The sequence below is a fragment of the Ursus arctos genome, unplaced genomic scaffold, assembly GCF_023065955.2.
Source record: "Ursus arctos isolate Adak ecotype North America unplaced genomic scaffold, UrsArc2.0 scaffold_29, whole genome shotgun sequence".
Lineage (NCBI taxonomy): Eukaryota > Metazoa > Chordata > Mammalia > Carnivora > Ursidae > Ursus > Ursus arctos.
The window spans coordinates 31,281,507-31,301,679 of NW_026622974.1; the positions used below are offsets into that span (position 1 = coordinate 31,281,507).

At 37.6% G+C, this 20,173-nt stretch overlaps 1 non-coding gene across 1 annotated transcript; it reads right to left on the bottom strand.

Moving 5' to 3' along the window:
- Nucleotides 1–19,717: 19,717 nt before the first annotated feature.
- Nucleotides 19,718–19,823, bottom strand: LOC113261373 (U6 spliceosomal RNA). The gene has a single exon (XR_003318358.2). It is a non-coding gene; the product is annotated as a U6 spliceosomal RNA (small nuclear RNA).
- Between the last annotated feature and the right edge of the window lie 350 nt (nucleotides 19,824–20,173).

Genomic DNA, 20,173 nt, shown 5'->3' on the forward strand with positions numbered 1-20,173 from the left:
GATAATGCTGCTATAAACATCAGAGTGCATGCATCCCTTCAAATCTGTATTTTTGTATCCTTTGGGTAAATACCTAGTAGTGCAATTGCTGGATCATAGGGTAGTTTTATTTTTAACTTTTTGAGGAACCTCCATACTGTCCTCCAGAGTGGCTGCACCACTTTGCATTCCCACCAAGACTGTAAAAGGGTTCCCCTGTCTCCATATCTTCGCCAATATCTGCCATTTCCTGTGTTGTGAATTTAGCCATTCTGACAGGTGTGAGGTGGTATCTCATCGTGGTTCTGATTTGTATTTCCCTGATGATGAGTGATTCAACATATTTCTTTTAATATTTACAAATGTATTGACTGGTTTTAATCCTTTCTAAATAGGCAGAGCTCACTGCTGGTCCATGGTGTCCAAGAGGACAATACTTGTTAAGTGTGATTGTCCTGTGACTACAAGGAGACTGGAAATGTCATAGGAACACAGGATTAAGGCTCTCACTTCTTAAATCCTCCCTCTACATCCACTCGCTCACAACGGCGCTAAGCACATGGAAGAAGCCTGTGGACTGACTGGTCTGCTGCCTCTTCACTCAGAAAACAACATCAACAGGACAAGTGGCTGCTACTTTCACTTCCTCAGAAAGTTCAACACACAGCATTTGATCAATTTTGCCTTTGAATGAAGCTAGTGTGGAGATAGCCTGTAACACTGTACTGTTAATTCTGTCAGATATCAAAGGAAGTATACATTAGAAGAGAGGAATGTAGGAATATGAGCTAAGGCAATGGGCCTCGGGAGTTTAAAAGAACAGAGACTGAATGCCATATGAATGGGTACAAGTGACGACTTAAACTCCTTTGGGAACTCCGGTCACAGTTGCACATTAGCTGTCCTGAGAAGCTTAGAGCTTTTATTTTGCTGCTATGATCTCTGTGGAATTACTCTTTTCTATCGACAGATACATCAAAATATAATCCATTCAGGTAAGAATTTCAATGTAGGGAGAACCTTACTGGACATGGTATTTGAATGGAAATGAAAACAGTGTATGTTTTCTGACATTCTGCCTTTCTCAAGTTATCAAAACGATCTGAAACCAATATAATTACTTCAGGCCTGCAGCACATGGAATATGTTCCATTTTAACTTTCTGGGACCATTGTAGAAAGGTTATGGCAGGACATAGGTCTTTGGAAACAGGGACCTCTCCACTGCAGCGGGTACTTGGAACTCTGCTTTCCCTACGCAACGAAAGCCCAGGTAGCTCATAAAATGAGATCTCCCATTAAATTATTTGGTAGCCATGTACATTCTACTGACCAATAAATAATCCTGAAAAAATAAACCACAAACTACAAATGGAAGCAAAAAACTAAAAGGCTACCTCTACTTTTGAAATGAACATACATAATGAGAAGCTTTATCGAAGTGTTCACCTTACCTCTTTGATTATCTCTAGAAAAGTAAATATTAAATTTAGACGATATTCTTGACCATATCCTCATATGGGCTGTTCCACAGATTTGCTACGTGGTGTTAGATAAGTAAACTGAGATGAAAAACTTTCATGCACCTAATGCTAGAAACATAAAGTCACCCAAGAGGTCTGATGGCTGTGTTACAATTAAAAATTAGCTTTACCTTCACGGTTTGAAACCGTGTCTGTGATGTGTCATGGGAAAAGCATTAAAGTAAAAGTCAGAAATTTAGGTTCTTACCTGAATCTCTCACTTTTTTGCAGCATAACGTTTGGTTAATTACCTAACATCTTTTTTAATGCAATAGGTAAGAATCAAAGTCCTTGGATTTATGTGTCTAAGAAATATAATTTTAGGGGCACCTGGGTGGCTCAGTTGTTAAGTGTCTGCCTTCAGCTCAGGTCATGATCCCAGCATTCTGGGATCAAGCCTCGCATTGCATCGGGCTCCCTGCACAGCGGGAAGCCTGCTTCTCCCTCTTTCACTCCCCCTTCTTCTGTTCCCTCTCTTACTGCCTCTCTCTCTGTCAAATAAATAATATCTTAAAAATATATATATATATAATTTTATGTATTTGTTTATTGTAAGTCAGTTTAATTCCTATTTCACTAGATTAGCAGAAATGTAGTCTTAATATATTTGTATATTTCCCTCTCAATTTCCCCCAGGTTGCACCTAAATTCCAAAAGTCTTACATAGATCCAGTCACGGGGTGTGTGTGTGTGTGTGTGTGTGTGTGTGTGTGTGTGTGTCTATCTGTCTGTCTGTCTGTGTCTGTGTGTGTATGTGTGATTTGGGGCAAAGCATGATGTGGGGCCATATTTTAGTCCATTTGGGCTACTACAACACAATACCTGAGTGGGTGGGTGGCTTGCAAATAATAGAAATTTATTTCTCACGGTTCTGAAGGCAGAAAAGTCCAAGATCAAGGCTCCAGCAGATTTGGTGTCTGGTGAAATTCTGCTTTCTGGTTTACACATGGCTGTCTTCTGACATAACAGAAGGGGTATGGAAGCTCTCTTGGGTCTCTTTCACAAGGGCACTCATCCTACTCACGAGTGATCTGCCTTCATGAGCTAATCACCTCCCAAAGGCCCCACTTCCAAACACCATCACAAGGGGATATAGGACTCAAAATACAAACCCAGTAGGGACACCAACATTCAACAGACAGACACATCAGAATCTTGATGCAAGGTGACCAAAAATTGTCTTTAATTACTCTCACTCTTTTCTAAATGTACGTCTCTGTTAACTAGCCCTCCTAGCTTGCTGTAAGACCTCACTTGTTCGTATGCATGAGATTATCTCTAGTCCAGAGGCTGCTGGCCACTTCTATGCCTTTCAAGGCCGGAGTGGAATCATTGCTGTATTGTCAGGCCACACTGGGCCAGTGGAACTCTGGGAGGTTTCATGATACAGGCCTTTTCTTGTTGATGCCTCATAGCTAGCTTCTGGGAGCTCTACCCAGAGAAATGGAGATCAGGTATTCATTGCTATCAGCAACCTCAAATTCAAACTGCCATTTGGCCTTCTTTGGAACTTGGCCCAGGTGGCAGATCACAGAAAACTCCCTATAGGGCCACAAAAATTTGTGCTTCCTGATTCTTCCCCCTCCTGCAGAAAGAGAAATTTTGCCTAAGTTAGGTTTGAGGAAGTTCTCTTTTTACTCATGATGCTTACTTCTCATTTGTTTATTCTTTAAGTTATTTCCATTTCCACTGGCTAGTGAAACAGCCTGAAAGACACTTTCTTCCCTTTCCTTTTTGCTCTTGTGTGCCTTTCCTGAAACAATGAGTACATAATGGCCACAAATGAAGGGACTAAGTGATCTCTAAGGACCTTTAGAGTCTGTATCAAAGTATGAACAATCTCTTGCTAAATCTGGGTGAACTGAAGATACAATTTTGGGTGAATAGGAAAAGCCATTAAGATGAAACAATTATACTACTTTTTAAAAATACGCAAAGTCTGTTATCCTATATAGTTAGCAAATAGTTATGCTACTTAGGTTTCCTCCACTACCCAAAAGTAGAGCATTCCTATGAAAACTTTACAAGCCAAAATCGTGTAAAGTGAAGTAATTACTTTCATAAAAGTGAAAATACTCTTTAGATTTCTTTCACTTAGTGAAAACAGGTACCAAGATAGGTCTTTCATAAAAGCAGAGTGGAAAGAAGTGAACTTTTGGACAGTAGGGGAAACCTGTATATAATTTTATTAATCCAGAGTTCACATAGCATTCATAATACATGGCTCTCTAATTTTCACAAAATCGATACAATACAGACACAAAAAATATTGGTTATGCAAAGTTTACATTTGTTTAGTCATTCAGAGGCAATACAGATCCATCTGTGACTTTTAATAATTATGATTAATGTTACCTGAAACACAAAGAAGTATTAGCTAAGGGTAACTTTAAATAGAACGACAGAATGTTTATTCTATATATAAATAAAGTAATCCAACAACAACAAAATATATACATGAGATGTGAGCTGTTTGGTTGCACAGAACTCTATAATTGAATGGATCCACTATGCATTGTTTGACACGATAACATAAATAAAACAAGTCAGCCAACCTAAAACACTTTGTGTAAGAAAATGAGGATGGAAATTTGGAAAAAAATAACTGAAAGTATAGCAAATATGAACAGAAATGGACTTAACTCTAAGGAGAGAAAAGTTATACCCAAATCCAAAGAGTTGAATTAATAATAAAGTAGAAGCTTAAGCCTAGAAATCTTCTAGATAAGTTGAATTTAAATTCATGAACTTTAAGTAAACATTCAAAATGTTTACTTTATAATTGTATTCATTAACATAAAATCAACAAATTGATAACAGTTGACTTACTAGTTGATTATTCCATGAAAAAGCAAGTGTTCTTTTTTGCTGCAATTAATCAGTAAATTTTATTGAACCACTACAGGTGTTAAACACTGTGGTCGGCATTAGAGACGCAGACACTTAGGACAACATCACTTCCTTGAACAGGCTGATTCAGGAAACCAACAGTGGTGGAATTCTGGAAAAGATGGCAGAGCAGGAGGACCCTAAGTTCACCTTGTTCCATAAATACACCAAGATAACACCCACATCAGTGTAAATAACCCAGAAAATGACCTGAAGACTGGCAGAACAGACTCTCCACAGCTAAACATAGAGAAGAGGCCATGTCAGAAATGGTAGAAAGGGCAGAGACACAAAATGACCTGTGAGACTGTCCACGGAAGAGAGGGACACCACAAGCATGGTAAAGGGAGAGGAGCAGATTTCACACCAGGTACTGCAGGCACAGGAGATCCACACTGGGAAGACAAACCCCCATAATAGTTGGCTTTGAACACCAGAGGAGCTTAACTTGTGAATTTTTACAATCAGTGAGGCTCAACACTGGGAAATTTAAAAATCAGCAGCTCAGCTCTGGGAGAACCAGAGGGCAATAGGAAACTGAATTCCCACCCTTAATGAGACAACATAAGAGCAACCCTGATGAGATACAGCATAGAAGAAGCAATTTGAAAAATGCCTGGGGTATATAGGAGATTTATTTACTAATCTCAGAGCATGTGCTGGAAGGGGCAGAGATCTTTAGGAGACTTGAAAAACAAAAGAACTGGTGGGTGTCACTTCCCTCCCCTGCCCCCCCGCTTAGATGCATGGACACCTGCAGGAACCAGCTCAAACACTCTCCATCTAGCCTGTTAACAAAACTTCCTACTCCCATGCTCTCCTATGGACCAACCCTCTCCACTTCATCCCACAGGTGGAGTCCATCCAAAGCACCACCATAAGGGTGACAGTGTGCAAACAGCCGCAACAAGGGTCAGCACCACTCCAAAGTGACACCTGCTCTGGAGAAAGGGGAAGATAACCACACACACCAGTTCGACTGTGACTCAGCAGTGGGATAGGGGAAGACAGGTGGTCTGACTGCAAGCCCCACCCACCAAAAAAAGCCTCTTGGGAGACAACCCAGGGAGGGGCACCTGGGTGGCTCAATTGGTTAAGTGACTGACTGCCTTCGGCTCAGGTCATGACCTCAGGGTCCTGGGATTGAGCCCTGCATCAGGCTCCCCGCTTCTCCCTCTCCCACTCTCCCTATTTGTGCTCTCTCTCTCTCTCCCTCTCTGTCAAATAAATAAATAAAATCTTTTAAAAAAGGAGAAAATCCAGGGAGAGCATCCTGCAGTTCAGTGCCACCACAGTTCTGGCAAATGCCTGGTCTGATTGCACTGAAGCCCAACGTGGGCCCAGACTGGCCTCTTAACAGCACAAAACCTGCCCTTTGGCAGGGACCAAAACCTGCCCTTAATAGGCAAAGAGAATCATTGCAAATGACTGAACTGAAGGTAAATGTGGCTCAGCCGCATGAGTAGGGCACATGCAACACATACAGGAGATACTTCTGAAAAGCCAGGCTCTGGTGAATAGGAGACATTGCACTGCAGGACACTATAGGACGTCTTCGTCTAAGGCCACTACTATCAACAGCAAGATACCTGCTGACTTTCCTAAAACATAGAAACGGATGCAGAGAATCAGATAAAATGAGGAGATGGAGGAATATATCTCAAATGAAAGAACATGGTAAAATCACATCAAGAGACCTAAGTGAAACGGAGATAATTAATATGCCCAATAGAAAATTAAAAATAGGGGCGCCTGGGTGGCATAGTCGTTAAGCGTCTGCCTTCGGCTCAAGGCGTGATCCCAACGTTCTGGGATCGAGCCCCACATCAGGCTCCTCCGCTAGGAGCCTGCTTCTTCCTCTCCCACTCCCCCTGCTTGTGTTCCCTCTCTCACTGGCTGTCTCTCTCTCTGTCAAATAAATAAAAAAAAAAAAAAAAAAAGAAAGAAAATTAAAAATAATGGTCATAAAGATACACACTGGAGTTGAGAAAAAAATGGAGGAACTCAGGGAGATACTCAAGAAAGAGATGGAAAATATATAAAAAGAACCAATCACAGATGGCACAGAGAGCTCCCAAAAAAATCAACCCAAGAAGGTCTATACCAAGACACATAGCAATTTAAATGGCAAAGGGTAGTGATAAAGCAGCAAGAAAAAAGAAAAGAAAGCAGTTATATACAAGGAAAAAACCCATAAGGCTATCAGCTGATTTTTCAGCAAAACTTTGCAAGCCAAAAGAGAGTGGCATAATATATTCAAAGTGCTCAAAAATAAAAAACCTCCAGCCAAGAATACACTATCCAGCAACTGATAAAATGTTAGCCAGACTCATCAAAAAGAGGGCTCAAATAAACAAAATCAGAAATAAAAGAGGAGAAATAACAACCAACACCACAGAGATACAAAGGATTATTAAGGGAATTTTATAAAATTTATACCAAAAAATTGAACAACCTAAAAGAAACAGATAAATTCCTAGAAACATATAACCTCCCAAAATTGAATTAGGAAGAAATAGAAAATTTGAATAGACCAAGTAGTAGCAATGAAATTGAATTAGTTATCAAATAGGTCCCAACAGACAAAAGTCCAAGACCAGATGGCTTCACAGACAAATTCTACCAAACATTTAAAGAAGAGTTAATAACTATTCCTCCCAAACTATTCCAGAAAGTAGAAGAGGGAGGAAAGCTTCCAAATTCATTCTATGAGGCCAGCACTACTCTGATAAGAAAGCCAGATAAATACATTACAAAAAAGAACTACAGGCCAATATCTCTGATAGACATAGATGCAAAATCCTCACCAAAATGGTAGCAAACCAAATCCAACAATACATTTAAAAAATCATTCACCACGATCAAGTGGGATTTATTCCTGAGATATAAGGGTGGTTCAGTATTCACAATTCAGTCAACATGATACATCATATCAATAAGAGGAAGGATAAAACCATATGATCATTTTAATAGGTGCAGGTAAAACATTTGACATAGTACACCATCCATTCATGGTAAAACCCCTCAACAAAGTAGGGTTAGATGGAATATACCTCAACATAATAAAGGCCATATATGAGAAACCCATTGCTAATATCATCCTCAATGGGGAAAAACAGAGAGCTTTTCCTCCATTCTCACCACTGTTATTTAATAAAGTACAGGAAGTCCTAGCAACAGCAATCAGGCAACAACAACAAAAAATAAAAGGCATCTAAATTGGTGAGAAAGAAGTAAAACTTCGACTATTTGCAAATGACATGGTACTATTCATAGAAAACCCTAAAGACTCCATGAGAAATCTACTAAACTGATAAATGAATTCAGTAAGGTTGCAGGATGTAAAATCAATGTACAGAAATCTTTTGTATTTCTATATATTTATAATGAAGCAGCATAAAGAGAAATCAAGGAAAGAATACCACCTACAATTGCACCAGAAATAATAAAATACATAGGAATAAATATAAATATAACTAAGGAGGTGAAAGACCTGCTTTCTGAAAGCTATAAAACATTGAGAGAAATTGAAAATAACAGAAACGAATGGAAAGATATTCCATGCTCATGGGTTGGAAGAACAAATATTATTAAAATGTCCATACTACCCAGAGCAATGTACAGATTTAAAGCAATCCCTATTAAATACCAACAGCATTTTTCACAGAAATATCCTAAAATTTGTATGGAAGCACAAAAGAACCTGAATAGCCAAAACTTGAAAAAGAACAAAACTGGAGGTATCACAATCCCAGATTTCAAGAAAGACTACAAAGCTATAGTAATCAAAACAGTATGGTACTGGCACAAAAGTAGACATGTAGAACAACAGAACAGAATAGAGTCCAGAAATAAGCCCACACTTTTATGGTGAATTAACTTTTGACAAAGGAGACAAGAATATATAATGGGTAAAAGAATCTCTTCAACAAATGGTGTTGGGAAAACTGGACAGCTACATGCAAAAGAATGACACTGGACTACTTTCTTACACTATACCCAAAAATTTAAAAATGGATTAAAGACCTAAATATGAGACCTGAAACCATAATAATCCTGCAAGGTATCACAGGCAACAATTTCTCTGACATCAGCAGTAGCAATATTTCTTTAGATATATCCCCTAACACAAGGGAAACAAAAGCAAAAATAAACTATTGGAACTACATCAAAATAAAAAGCTTCTGCACAGCAAAGGAAACATAAAACTAAAAGACAATCTACAGAATGAGGGAAGATATTTGCAAATGATATATCCAATAAAGGATTAGAATCCGAAATAAAGAACTTATACAACTCAATACAAAAAAAAATTAAAAATGGGGAGAAGACATGAACAGTCATCTCTCCAAAGAAGACATACAGAGGGCTAACAGACACATGAAAAGATGCTCAACATCACTCATCATTAGGGAAATGCGTATCAAAACCACAATGAGATACCACCTCACACCTGTCAGAACAGCTAAAATCAAAATGACAAGACACAAGCATTGGTGAGGACGTAGAGAAAAAAGGAACCCTTGTGTACTGTGGGTAGGAATGCAAACTAGAGCAGCCGCTGTGGAAAACAGTATGGAGATTCTGTAAAAATTTAAATATAGAATTACCATATGATCCAGTAATTCTACTACTGGGTATTTACCCATGTAATATGTAAACACTAATTTGAAAAGATACATGCACCCCTATGTTTATTATAGCATTATTTATAGTAGCCAAACTATGGAAGCAGCCCAAGTGTCCACTGATAGATGAACTGGTAAAGAAGCTGTGAGATAGAGACATATAAATAAAATGGAATATTACTCAGCCATAAAAGAGAATGGAATCCTGACATTTACTACAACCATGATGGATCTGACTTCAACTAACAACCTGAATGAGCTTGGAAACGGATTCTTTCCAAAGCCTCCAGAGAAGAGCTAAGTAACACTTATTTCAATCTTGTGAAACCCAGAGCAGAAAAACTAATTGAGTCAACCTGGATTTCAGATCTACAGAACTGTGAGATAATAAATCCATGTTGTTTTCAGAAAACTAACACAAGGTTAAAGAGGTAAGTAGAGACCAAATTATATAGGCCTTCGCATGCCTGCTAGGCTATTAGAGAAGCTTGCTTCAAAACATGAAAAGAAGTGGGTTTTGCATGAAAAGTAATTTTTTCAGCAATGCTCTGGTCTCGTGTACAGAGTAGACACTAGAAAGCAAAATCCTCCACTACAACATAAGATCTATGAAGGTAGGGATTATCGTCCGTACCGTGCTACATCCCTGTTCCCTAGAACAGTTCCAGTATTTGGTACTGGAAAATATTTGTTGTACTCAAAAAATATTTGTGGTTGAATGAATCATACAGTAGAAAGGGTCAGTAAATTCTTGGTCAAATTTTGCCCATTGCAGTTATGGGCTTACTTGGGGAAAAGTGGTCAAAGTCTTCTTTATCTTTACTCACCATATTTGCCCACATTTCTTTCACGTTTACTAAAGAAATGTTTAGTCAATAAAACCAAAATAGGTTCAGAAAATGGCCCTAAGGTGACAGTGACTGCTGAAATTGAACCTGCCTTCCTGTAAAGAGTAAGAAGGACAAGAGATACATGGTGAGGATATGACATGGCAGGAGGCCCGTCTAGAATTAGGAGTAAATATACCATGAAGCTCTCCTAATGGGTGTTTCTTTTTATTTTCCTTCTGCATCATAACTACATGTTCTAGATTTCTCTCTCACTGAATGAGGTCGAAATAAAACTACATTTCCAAGGTAGTCTTTAGAAGGGACCATTCCAAACAGATACCATAAAATGCCCTTGGGCAAACAAAAACTGAATAAAAACCCAGTGAAAAAGACTATTCAGGTTTGGGCCTTGGCAGTAAAATAAAATTCAGTTTTTGGAAACTTATGTTTATCTTGTGTATTTTTCATGTTTTTGATCCTGGCCATTATTTGGATTGTCATTTCCTCAAAGGAAAAGATAGAGTAAATCCTCCTGCAGCTGTACAAACACAATTCAACACTTTGCATATAATGAATGCTTAATAAACAGTAACGCCTCTCCTATTTATTTAAAAAGCAGAAAACTAAAAACTAAAAACAGATCCCTCAGAAACTGGCAACTATACTTTCCCATAGTAATCTTATTTTTAGCTCTTCATTGTTCCATACTCAAAGATAGATAACAATACAGTTCATTCCTTTGATCATTTGACAATTACTGAGTACCTACCATGTGACAAGCACAATGCCACAGGGACACAGTGATGATCAAATCAAATTTAGTGGGTCCTTCAAAACACAGAGCCCACATTCTACTTGGGGAAACGGTCTTGAGCCAAGTAATCACACTAATAAATATATATCGATATATTGAGCAAATGTCCTTAACGTAAAGAACATTTTCCTTAGACAGAAAGAAAAAAAAAAAACCTGAAAATAATGCCAGGCAGACATTATCATGGAGTTCCTATGTAGCATGACATTTTGGAGGAACTGCGAGCTAATCAATAATGCTAGCGCACAAGGCTGGATACGATGAGAGCTGAAGATGGGAGCTGGAGAAGTTGGCAAGCCAGAACACGTCCTGCTGAGTTATCTGGACTTTATTCTGTAGATGACGAGCACACTGTCCTGGGCCTTCCCTTTCATAAAGTAATCCTAATTTGCCATATAACTTACAAACTACACACTTATAAATTTATATATTTAAAAAATATTTACCTAAATAAATAATAGTATTAATAATAGTAATTGTGTCTGAGTCCCAGGAGAAATTATTGCACTTATATTTTGTTCTAGTTTATTTAGAATGGAATGTTTTTTGCTTGTAGGTAATATTTCAGTTATACACACAGACACATACAGACACACACACATACACATACACAATCAATCAGTCTGGAAATTGGCCCCTTTGTTTCAGACCCCAAACTGTATAAAGTGCATAAACATTTAAAGGCAAGTTTCTGTTTCTGCCTCTTTTATCCCACTTTTAAACTGGAATTAAAAAATTTATCACCATAAGAAATACAAACTAAATACAGTTAAAGACACCAGCTAGAGAACACAAAATATTTTTCCATTCTGTAGAAAACACAAAACGTCACATTTTAAGTGACGAAAACTGTTCTTTTATATCAACATAACACTAGAAAATAGAAATAAAGATTTAAATTAGCCTTTGTTATAACAATGATAATCTTACTGTTTCCTCAAAATAAACAATTTTGATTAAAATATAAACACAACACAGAGTTTGAATGAAGAAAATTTAGTCCCTGAATTCATAAAAACTCTATTATATTAGTTGTTACTTAGCTTTTTTTTTTAGATGGGGAAAAATTGCTGGCCATTTTGTTTCATTTGCTTTTACTCTAACCTGCCTTATTGTCCATGGAAGCAACACAAAAGTGCCTTCTAAATATTTTCTAATAAAAAGAGTGACTGCTCAAGAAACATAACAGAAATGTGTGGACCTTTTTGGACAGGGGAGTGGTGGAGAGAGAAGGACTACTCATTGCTCTAAAATGGAATACGTAGGGGTGCCTGGGTGGCTCAGTCGGTTAAGCTCAGGTCATGAACCTGGGGTCCTGGGATCCAGCCCCTCATTGGACTCTCTGCTTAATGTGTGCACTCCCTCTCTCTTACCTTTCCCTCAGCCAACCTCCTCCCCGCCAGCTTGTGCGTGCACGCTCTCTCTCTCTTGCTCTGTCCTCTCTCTCAAATAAATAAATAAAATCTTTTTAAAAAATGGAATAGGTAATCTGTATGGGACAGATCATATTTCCTCTAATATTCTGAAGATATTATCTATAAGGAAACTGTTAAAGCATAGATTATTAAGCACAGATTCATAAAAATTTGGAGTTAAGAGGACCTAAAAGTTGATCTCATCTACATTCTTATTATTCTATGTGGTTCTCCATTTTTTCCAGACTCCCCTGTACTTAGGTTGGAGCCCTGTGACTAGTTATAGTCAGTAGACTATGAATGAAAGTGATGCATTACTTCTCAGCTGAGCTCTTAAGATGAAGGCACCCCCTCCATCTCTCTCTTCTCTTCCTGTAGCGACCTACTAAACCATGGTTTCTCACACAACCTGGGTCTCTGAGTGACTTGCAGATCGCCTTCTCCTGCCATCTTGCATATTGGAAAATAAGTATGAGTAAGAAAAAAATTGTTCTGTTGAACCACTGAGATGCTGGGGTTTGTTTGCCGTGGAAGTTAACATCATTTAATCCAACAGATACAGCACGAAATGTGCTTCTGGTGTAACAAAGCCTAAAATATTGACATTAACCTATGGTCACAAAGCAAGGGGACCAACAGCAGCAGCAAAGATGGAGATATGATTATGTGATTAGGTACAGGCTCTATATTTGTTAATGCTAATAAAGTAGAAGAAAGACCATTATTACTTAACTTGTAATTGTTAGAGGAGGTCATCGAGAGGACATGATCTCCAGTTGATCTGTGAGCTATACCTGAGCAACTGAGGCTCCTCACCCCCTTCCCTGTCCTTGGAATATACATTCTGCCTACTGTTGCCACAGTGGGAGTCGTTCCAAGGACATAGCCTTGACAGTAGGTGTTGTTGAACCCATCTTCATAATGTATGTGACTGAACCCAATTTAGGCCTCTATAAATAAACTTTTAAGATTCTGCCAAGAAGGTGAGGAGATCTGGTCATTTTGTAGCCACTGAAGACAAGCCTTGTATGCAAGTTTCCTTGCTTATTAAATCTGCCACCTACCAAACTGGAGTGATCTGCCTTTCTTTGGTCTCTTCTTACCCTAGGGATACCAGGGGCCAATTTTCAAACCAACAGTAGTTCCAGGGAAAGGATGTATATTAATTGGTATTGGCTGTGTTTCATAACATATTATGAGAAAGTGATCAGTGCAGAAAGAATTAGCCAGTTTACAAACAGAAATTTGGGCCTTGCATGATTGGAAAAACAGAATTTTCAGATTCTGACAATAGGCGAATGGTATGAAATTGACTTTGAGAGACCAAAACCAGTATACCTTTTCTACTGAATAAAAAGAATTAGGGAAAAGATCAGATTATAGGTATAGCTGACATATACGTTGCAGAGAACTTCAAGTTAGCTTCCAATATTTGGGGGAGATGCATGGAATAAGAAAACAAAAAAAGTAAAGACTCCAAAATCATAATTCATGGAACTGACTGGAAGCAAATAAATCAGAAGTCTACTGCATTTTCAAAGGAATGCTTATAAGCTTGGACTATAGAATATCTTGCATTGTTCTAGACTTAAATAAACAAACAAGAAAATATTGTGGACCTCCAAAGTTATGGGGGAAAATTGGTTGAGAAAGCTTTTCATTGAGCATAGTTTCCAATTCCTATTTCAGATGAACCAAGTATAATAGAAAAGAAGAAACATCACAGAAGGCTTAGCCAAAGAATAGGGAGAACAACAGATACAGGAAGTCTTTCAGAGCAGAACAAGAAACTTAATCAAGGAACCTTTGCCCCCTCAGGGTAAAAGTTCTTAGTATGGTGACTAACACGACATTAGAAAAAAAAAGTTCTTAAAATGTCTTTTCAATGGGATTCCAGAATTACTTACAGACTAGTGACTGCTACGTGCCATCCAGTTTTCCTTTTTTCCTGTGGGATTTATTACAGATATCCTGTTCTTGTTCCATTGTTTATATACAAAATGAGAAATTAATTTGTAGTTAATTGGCCCAGGAGGATTATTTTTGTCATCAACTATATGTAATATTAAAATAAATACATATTTTTTTTGTAAAATATTAGTAGGTATTAGCAGGTAAACCTTTCTGAGGTTTCAACAAAGGCATTCTATTTAAAAGTCAAAATTTTAGGGTACCTGGGTGGCTCAGTTGGTTGAGTGTCCAACTCTTGATCTCAGCTCAGGTCTTGATCCCAGGGTAATGAGTTCAAGCCCCATGTTGGGCCCCACAATGGCTGTGCGGCCTACTTGAAAAGTCAAGGGGCGCCTGGGTGCCTCAGTCGGTTGGGCGTTTTCCTTCGGCTCAGGTCATGATCTCAGGGTCCTGGGATCAAGCCCCGCATCAGGTTCCCTACTTAGCGGAGAGTCTGCTTCTCCCTCTTTCTGCTCATGCTCTCTCTGTCTCTCTCAAATAAATAAATAAAATCTTAAAAAAAAAAAAAAAAGAAAAGTCAAAATTTCTACTTCAGAACATGCCAAGGACAATGACATCTTCAGAATATAAGTCAGCATGTATGCCCCAGAAATCTTTCTTGGTTTTACTGCATTTAAAGACCATCCATCTAGGGGCGCCTGGGTGGCTCAGTCATTGTGTCTGCCTTCGGCTGAGGGCGTGATCCCGGAGTCCTGGGATCTAGCCCCACATCGGGCTCCTCTGCTGGGAGCCTGCTTCTTCCTCTCCCACTCCCCCTGCCTGTGTTCCCTCTCTCATTGGCTGTCTCTCTCTCTCTGTCAAATAAATAAAATCTTAAAAAAAAAAAAAAAAGATCATCCATCTAAAATCAGGATGTTAGACTTGAAATCTAAGGCAGGATAGCATAGTGAATGGATGATATTCACTGAACATAGTTTTTGGACTCTGTGGTGTTAGTTCAAATTATGTCTCTGACAGTAACTAGTACAATTAAAGTTCTTTATGTCCCATTTTCCTCCATTTCTTAGCATGGAGCTATGGGATTGTAAGGATTAAATATGATAATATATGACACCTAGTCAATACTCAGTAGTTGGCTTGGTATACACAAAAGTATAGATTATAAAATCTCCTATTGAAAAAGAGAGACAATGGGAGATTTATAGGAGTCACTGGTCCTCAGCAAATCTGAAATCCCACAAGGCACATGTTGCTAGTTCTTTCATTAAGACTAAAAGCCAGGTTGTGGTTCTTTGCTCTACACTCTGGGCCCTTAGTTCTGCCCCTCCAGTCCTTCTTTTTTGTCAGGCAATGTAACCTGTATTTACGGCTGAGTAATGTTATCAGTTTGCTTCCTGTATGTAAAATGGGGACCCAACTTCCTCTTTTTATTCTGCACTCTTTCTGTCCCTTTCTAATCAAGCTAGCAGTATTTCTGTCTGTATAATTCTCTTAAGATTTCTTTGGTCCCTTACAAATCATATCGGGGTTCATTTTGTTTGGTAAAAGTCACACACAGAGGCATCTTCAAGATGTTTTCTACCTTTGGGCTAAGCTGAGGCTACGAGAACAAAGCCTCATTGTTTAACTGAATAGTTCTCTGAGTTACAACTTTATATCTTTCTGAGGTTTCAACAAAGGATTTATTTATCACATTTATGATTTGTTTTTAAATCATAATTTCCTGGCTTAAAAAAAAAGCATTTATTATCACTCATAGTTTCTGAGAATTTGGGTGATTTGGGTTAAGTGTCTCTTATGAGGCTATAGTCAAATGGGGGCCAGAGATAGTTACCTGAAGCCTTGACTGGGGTTGGAAAATCTACTTTTGAGGTGGATCACTCACTTGGCTGGCAAATTGTTTGTCGTTGTTGGCCGTGAGCCTCAGTTCATTCTCATGTGTCCCTTTCCACAAGGCTACTTGAGCGTCCTTGTAATATGACGAATGGCTTTACCCAGGTAAATGATCTGAGAGAGGGCAAAGTAGAAACTGAAATGTTTTTTATGACCTAGTTTTTAGAATCATACAAAACCACCCCTACAGTATTTTATTTCTCACATTGGCCATCCGTGATTCAAAGTGGGTGAGTACCACATCAAGACACAAACACTAAGGGGAATGGTATGTAGGGGGCCATCTTGAAAGCTAGCTCCCATACTGTTTTCCAGTGTTAAAAAATAGACATTGAACAATAAATATCATAAAAAAAGTATATGGTATGGTCAAAGATGCTAAGTGCTAAGAATTAGAAGAAAGAAAAAGAAGACCAGGGTTAGGGTATGGGGAGAACAGTTTGCAGTAATAAGATAGTCAGCGTAGGCCTCATTGAATAGATGATAGTTTTGTAAAGACTTGAAGAAAGTAATTTTATAATACCAATATTATAATGATATACTGCCATATTTTATTTATTTCAAAGACTATCATATTTTTCAATCAGAATCACTTTAATATATTAAGAAAACATATTTCTTGTTATGTCTAAGACTACATACATACAAAGCTTAAAAAAGCTTCTTTCCAAGGATTTGGTGTTCACAGGCCTTGTATAAGAGGATTACAAGTTAGTAGTAAAGGATTTACAGTAATTCTTAGTGATCTGTTATTTGTGAATTCTTAACCATTTTTAAAAGTCATTGAGCTATTCCTTTACTTAAAAAGCAGCCTGTAATATTTGATGCATACAAAAGAATGTATGTAACTAATGAAGTGTAAAAATAAAATAAACACACATGAACTACCATCCAAATTAAAAGCTAGAATATTGCCTTTTCATTTGAAGTTTTTTATTCTTCCCTAATCCTATTCTCCTTTTTACCATCCCCAAGGTAATCGTTATCATTAATTTGAGTTGATTATTTTATTTTTTAAAACACTTTTACCATATATGTGAGTAGCGCTAAAACATTTTATATTCAAGTTGCTTATTTTTGAGCTTATAAAAGCTATATATTTAATATAGCCCCCTGAATTTTTTAAGTAGCATATTCTAAGATTTACTTTTATTATTGTATATACTATATTTCATTCAAATTTAATTTAAGTACCATATTCCATTGTATGGATAGAGCACAATTTATTTATACTTTTTCTGGTCAATAAATACAAAGTTCCAGTCACCCTTGCAATGAAAAATAATGATTCTAGGAGAATCCTTAGGCAGCCTTTTCTAAGGTGAAAGTGATTGCTGCTTGGCCTTTTGGCTAAGATCATGTGACTAAGGAAGAAGTGAAGTAGGTCAAAACACCATTTATAGTAATAACAATAACAGTAATAAAAATAGATGCCAAGGAATAAATTTAACAAAAATTGTATACCTTTCTGTAGACAAATCTAAACCCTTATTGAGACAAATAGGAGCCAAACAGAGATGTATACTATATTCATCAATTGACGTAAAATTTCAATTCTCCTTAATCTATAGATTAATTGCAATTTCAATAAAAATCTTACATAGTTTCAAAGAAATTTCACCCACTGATTATAAAATTAATTTGAATTTACAAAAACCTAAGAACAGCCAAAGCATTCTTAAAGAAGACAAATAGGTTTTGGGAACTTGTCCTATCCAGATATAGCAAAGTAAAAAATGCCTGATTTTCATTATGTATAATAATTACTTTTTTCCTTAGGCAGATGTATCCTGGGATAAACAATCAATATCAAATGCATGTAGACATCTTAGCCTTATTGTGTGTCAAAATTACAACAAAAAACTATTAAAATACACTGTTAGCATGTAAATAAATTTTCCTTTAATGGGACTCGATGAAAGGGGGGTAATCAGAAGGGGGAATGAAACATGAGAGACTATGGACTATGAGAAACAAACTGAGGGCCTCAGAGGGGAGGGGGTGGGGGAATGGGATAGGCCGGTGATGGGTAGTAAGGAGGGCACGTATTGCATGGTGCACTGGGTGTTATACACAACTAATGAATCATCGAGCCTTACATCGGAAACTGGGGATGTACTGTATGGTGACGAACATAATATAATAAAAAATCATTAAAAAAATAAATAAATAAAAATAAAAATTAATGGGACTCGATAACTACAAAGTAAAATTATTAAATTAATTATATGCATAAGTTTTAATTATTTTTATTGGGGATATTTGTTTAATTTATAATAATAATTGACTGATGGTTTTATGATAATGTCCCCATAGACTCTTCAGAATCTTTTCTCTGAGGTGACTGTCAGTTTCAAACTGTGTGGCCTGAGAGATCTAAATGCCTTTGATCACATTCCAAAAGAATGTGGGAATAAGAACAAAGTCTAAACTTTCTATAATATGATGCCAGGCCCAACAGGAGCTCTAGCACTTCACCTGACTAAATGCTTTGATCTTTTCCCACCATAATAGGATCAGAGTTTGTACTGAAAGATTTCAATTTCTCCTCTAGCCAGGCACAATTTCAGTATGGTTGCTTAATAAAATCAATGATACATACCAGTTTGTAATAAACAAAATTTTCAATCAATACAGCTTTTGAATATGTATAAATGGACATGAGCATGACAGATATTCCACTGGCTTACAAGAGGAACACAAAAACCAACACTCCCCTTCATGCATTGCCCATTTTAAATTTTAAAATTTCTGGTAGTAATATTTGCTTTTTTCCCTCAAATATGTGGCACTTTTTGTTTGATTTAATTATTTTCTCTAAGAAGCCTTAGTTAACTCTATAAGGAACTTACCACCCTCTCTTTGTACGATGCTAGTATCCAGTATACACATCTAGCATAGCTTCTGTAATCCCTATTCCACCAAACTGTTCACATGACTGTTTTTCCTTACAGACTGTAATCTTTTGAGAACACAGATGGCATCCTATTCATCTGTGTGCAACGGCTATGGCAAAGTAAAGGACATTCTTCCCAAGGAATGTCAAATCTCTGAGCTGTTATCTCCACCGCCACATCAACCATAATATGTTTACTTTCATAATCAATTCTTTCACATGCTATGGAGGTTTACTTAAAGACCTTTTGAGTATTGTTTTTCAGAAAATCATTATGTGACCTTTTGTTCAACCAATTAATGATGTCATTGATCCATGCTACATTTACTTACTGTTTCCCATGGGTCAAGCACAGTGCTAGGTACTAAATATACAAATATGAAGAAGACACAGCTTGCCCTTAAAGAATTCAAAGACCAATCAGAACACAAAAACTAATAATTACAATGCAATGCAAGTGCTAAAACATAGACAGGAACACAATGATCTAGAAATACATTTAGTGACTGTTTCCGGCTACTTGAGAAAAGATTCAAAGAGCTTAACAAATTGGCAGATTTTGCCAGATAAAGAAAAAGGAAGCAAATAAGCAAATTTTAGGAACAATGTATGCAAAGACATGCAATCAAGAAAGGATCAGGCAGGGGGCGCCTGGGTGGCACAGCGGTTAAGCGTCTGCCTTTGGCTCAGGGCTTGATCCCGGCGTTGTGGGATCGAGCCCCACATCAGGCTCCTCTGCTATGAGCCTGCTTCTTCCTCTCCCACTCCCCCTGCTTGTGTTCCCTCTCTCGTTGGCTGTCTCTATCTCTGTCGAATGAATAAATAAAATCTTTAAAAAAAAAAAAGAAAGGATCAGGCAGATTTAATGAATACGGAGCTGCTCTCTGTGTTTAGAGCACAGGGTATCGATGTGGAGACGAGAAAGGCTGGGAAGTTAGCCAGAAGACTAGAATAGATCTCAGAGGCAGTGTTATTTTTGAGCAGGGGCCATGCTAATCTTCTCTGTCTCGTTCCAATTTTACTATATGTGCTGCTGAAGTGAGCACTCAGAGGCAAAGTTAAGAAATTTATACTTTATCTGTGGCAACATAAACATAGAAGAAATTGTTAAACAAGGCAGAGACATAATCAGATTTAGCTTTAGGAATGTCATGCTGGTGGCAGGATGAGAACAGGTTTGGAGGTGAGGAAAGTTTGTGGTATAAGGACCAATTAGGAGGCTTTTAAATACTTTAGGGAAAAGATGAGATGAACTTTCAAATGGTAGAGGCATTGCAGGGTGTAAGGGTTAATTGTTTGATATTAATGAAATAAACTCAACTGAGCAGAGTAGAAAGAAGAATCTATAGGATGGAGGAGTTAAGGGTGGGTCCTCATTTCTTCTATGAGACACTGA